Source organism: Palaemon carinicauda, chromosome 19, assembly GCF_036898095.1.
Source record: "Palaemon carinicauda isolate YSFRI2023 chromosome 19, ASM3689809v2, whole genome shotgun sequence".
NCBI classification, from domain to species: Eukaryota; Metazoa; Arthropoda; class Malacostraca; order Decapoda; family Palaemonidae; genus Palaemon; species Palaemon carinicauda.
Genome location: NC_090743.1, coordinates 47,179,797 through 47,184,796, shown reverse-complemented (window position 1 = coordinate 47,184,796; position 5,000 = coordinate 47,179,797).

Below are 5,000 nucleotides of genomic sequence, written 5' to 3'. Positions count from 1 at the left end.
ATATGAAATATCTGTTTCAATGCTGTTAATGTTTTTAAAATATTTTATTTTGATTATTCATTTTTTCTTATATCTTTTATTTAATTCCTTTCTTCACTGAGCTATTTTTCGTTATTGGAGTCCATGGGCTTACAGCATCGGCTTTTCTAGGTAAGGTTGTAGCTTAGCTAATAATAATAATAATAATAATAATAATATTAATAATAATATTAATTATAATAATAATAATAACTGTCATTTATATTATTTTCTAATAGTATTATTATCATTATTACTAGGTAAGCTACATCCCTAGTTGGAAAAGCATGATGCTATAAGCCTAAGGGCCCCAACAGGGAAAATAGCCCAGTGAGGAAAGGATATAATGCAAAATAGTATACTGTAGTAGTGTACCTGAGTATACCCTGAAGCAAAATAACTCTAATACTAGACGGTGGTACAGAGCATGGTACAGAGGCTACGGCACTACCCAAGATTAGAGAGAAATGGTTTGATTTTGGGGTGTTCTCGTTGGAATCATCACTGATATGTTCAGCACTCTTTTTATTATGAAAAGAACTTGTTGCTGTTGTTAATGTTAATCAAACTCCTCCAAGGAAAACTCGTTTTTAGCAGCATTGCTTTCAAATGTAGACGCTGATTCTAATTGCATACAGATGACTTTACACAATACAATTTGGACTGAATAATCTTAAGGCAACATTGTAATTATTTTAAGTGACAATTCTTTAATACTGTATATGTATGTATATATATATATATATATATATATATATATATATATATATATATATATATATATATATATATATGATTTACATCTATTTTATAATGTAAGGATTTGAATAGGCAATTGTTTAATATAGTGTATATATGCACACATACATACGTATATATATATATATATATATATATATATATATATATATATATATATATATATATATATATATATACACACACATTGGAGTATCTATGAAAGAGTAATAAAAACACGGTGTTTTAAGAAGTCATTATAAATCTTTTTTTACGTTACTGTAATACCATCAACCTCTTATACCTAGAGTATTTGCTTCCCACTGCTAATTATACAATCGTCCACCATGGAGCTAATTTCATTTCTGTATGACAAATTTAATAAAACATTTGCTTTGTATTATTCTAATTAATACGAATAATGTCTCTGCAACTGGCATTACTATCCTTGCTATTATCTATCATCAACAGATAATAATATAACCTCCATCATTACCTCCACCAACGAAGTTGAAAGGAGGTTATGTTTTCGCCCCTGCTTGTGTACTTGTGTTTGTGTATTTGTGAACAGCTTCCTGACTTAGATTTTAATCGTAATGAAACTTGCAGGGATTAACTCTTACGTAAGAATCGGGAAATTATTGAATTTAAGAAGGTCAAGGTTTTCGGTCAAGGTCACGGTAAAGCAAAATGTCCAATTCACGTACTCAGCCATAAGTTTGGACATCGTTGTCAGAGAGACAATATTTAAGTGTACGAAAATCCACGCCAATAGATACATGTTAAGGTCAAAGGCCAAAGTCAAGGTCAAGCTAAAATCGAAAAATAAGATGCCGTGGTAGAGGTCTGCGCTCTACTGAGTGCCCTTTTAGTTGATTAATATTACCATCATAAACTGACGGTTACGTGCGGCTAGCCTATTGGAAACGTCCCTGCCTAGCGATCTGCTGCACTCGTGTTCGAGACTAGCTCAAGCTCGATAGTTTCTTGTAGTGTCTGAACCTTACCATCCTTGTGAAATTTAGCAGCCTATTGATCTACCAGCCATTTCCTGGACCGCCTAGTCCTAGCTAGGAAAACTAAGGAGAAAGACAATAGTAAGTGCAGATAGGAGGCCGATGAAACTATGCAAAGACCCTTAAATAATGCGTACAGTGCTCCGCGTAAGGTGAGCTGTAGATATTTATGCTCATACTACAAGTAATAATATTAGTGATAAATAGGCGGAAACTGGAGACAAAAACAGAGGACATTTCTTAAGAGAGAGAGAGAGAGAGAGAGAGAGAGAGAGAGAGAGAGGAGAGAGGGAGGAGAGAGGGAGAGAGGAGAGAGAGAAACGGAAATTATTACTTTATGTGATCAGAGAGAACTAAAATTATTGTTTCACAAAAGTTGAGAGAAAAATGGTAAGTTCAGAGAGAGAGAGAGAGAGAGAGAGAGAGAGAGAGAGACTGATATTATTTCATGGAAGTAGAGGGAATTGAAATTATGGTTTCACGAAAGTTGGAGAGAAAACTAAAATAATAAGTTCAGAGAGAGAGAGAGAGAGAGAGAGAGAGAGAGAGAGAGAGAGAGAGAGAGAGAGAGAGAGAGAGAGAACTGAAATAATTACTTCATGCAAGTCCATCCATCCATCCAGAGAGAGAGAGAGAGAGAGAGAGAGAGAGAGAGAGAGAGCGAGAGGTAAAAAAACATTTTCTTTTCGCTCGGGTGTTACAGAGTCAATGTCAGCCCTGTGAAAAGGCCACAGGTAAATATCATATCCATATTGGTGGAGGCAAATCAACGGCTCTTTTTGGTATCCGGACAAGAGGAACGGTCAGTCGTTTGGTTTTTTAATTAAGTACAGGTGCCGGGACTCGGTTTTCCACACGTGCGACCTGGGAATACAATTCCTTTTCCCTAGATGACTACCTGTGTGATGGTTTTTTTTTCCAACAACGCGTTTTTAACTGATTTTTTTTTCACCCTTTATTCAAGATTTCATTTTCAAATAATATTTTGCTTCCTTTTTCCGCTTAATTTCTCTTCATATTAATTTTTATATTCCATATTCATTATCGTATTCAAATAGATACAAAAAAAAATTTTTCTCACTTTTAACTGACCCTTTTTAACTTTATTTTTTTTTTTTAAGATTTCATTTTTAAATATTTTGCTTCCTTTTTTCTGCTTATTTTCTCAAAATATTAATCTATATATTTCATATTCAATATCATATTTCAAATAGATACAAATAAAAAATAAATATTTTTTCTCACTTTTAACTGACCCCTTTTCACTTTTTTTTTTTTTAAGATTTCTTTTTCCAATAATATTTTGCTTCCTTTTTTCCGCTTAATTTCTCTTCATATTAATCTATATATTTCATATTCAATATCATATTTCAAATAGATACAAAGAAAAAATATTTTTCCTCAATTTTAACTGACCCTTTTTCATCTTTTTTTTTTTTTTTGAATTTTCTCTTAGTACTATTTTTTTATATTTTGTATTAATCATTATATTTCAAATAGATAATGAAAAAAAATCCTTTTTTCCACTTTTCAACAGACCATTTTTTTTCTATATTGGAAGATTTTTTTTTTCAAATAAAAATGTTTTTCCTTCATTTTTCTATTCTTTTTCTCTAGACATCAGTTTCAAACTGAGATGATAAGATAGTTTATATTCATTAATATAGTTTATCTTATTCCTAATATCCTTATTTCCAAATAAAAATATTTCTCTATACATTAATTTCAATTAAATTAATTAGTTACAATGAAAATTTCCTTATTTTTTTTCCACCTTTAACTGACGTTTAAAAAAACCTTCCTGTTTTCCAATTTATTTTAGAAGATTTTGCATCGACAAAAAATGATTCTGCTTCATATTTTCCTCTCATATTATAAATTAAATTCAAATCGAGATCTTAAGATATCTTATATTCATTATCCATTACTATAGTTTATCTATTTTTTTATTTTTCCTTTTTTTTTTGAAGATTTAAATAATTTTTTTTTTTTAATATTTTCCACTCATTTTCTCTATACGCAAATTTCAAATAGATCTCCTAAGAGAATACTACTATAAATATACAAAACCTATGTCATTAAATAGCAAAAATAACCATATTCAACTTCAAATGAAAATATTTATAATAGTTTGATGTAAAGTTTTTCACACACACATACAGTATATATATATATTTACATACATATATATATATAATTATATATCTATATCTATCTATCTATCTATCTATATATATATATATGTATATATATATATATATATATATATATATATATATATATATATATATATATATATATGTGTGTGTGTGTGTGTGTGTGTGTGTGTGTGAACAACGTGTTTCCTCAATATGAAAGTAAAATCACATGAGTCATCATAATATTTCATTATCCTTTTAATTTCCAATCTTACTTATAAACTTTTCAATCCTACACTTTCACTTTTCAATTACCCTATTGGCAATCCTTTTGTTTTAATTTTTAAAATGTTCAATGATCCTATTACCAATCTTTTTTTTTCTAATTATTCTATTACCAATTTTTTTTTTTTAATCGACCATTTTATCAATCTTACTTGAAACGAACAACATCAGCATCGTTATATTGGGAAATATACCGAATAAACTGGTATTACTCAACCGAAAGTCATCCATGGTTTCAGAATAATTGAAAATACCGAAGAGAAACTGTAACACAAAATAGAAATTGCCTTCGATTCACATATACTCTTAAAAAGGATTCCAGAAGACTCAATTTCTTATACTTGGATAACTTTATGTTGACAATAACGTGGATGCTTGAATTATTATTATTATTATTATTATTATTATTATTATTATTATTATTATTATCATCATCATCATCCAAGCCACAACCCTAGTTGGAAAAACAGGATGCTACAAGCCCAAGGACTCCAACAGGTAAAAAAATAGCCCAGTGAGGAAAGGGAATAAGGAAATGATTAAATTACAGGAGTCGTAATGAACAATCAAAATAACATATTTCAAGAACAGTAACATCAAAATCAAGCTTTCATATATAAATCATAAACATTAAACAAAAGCAAGAGGAAGAGATATGTTAGAATAATGTGACCGATTATACCCGCAGGGAAGAGAACTCTACCCGAAGACAGTGGAAGGCCATGGCACAGAGGCTATGAGAATGAGATATCATAGTCATTGTCTATTCGCGGTTAAATAACTAATGTATACATGTGTGTTCGTT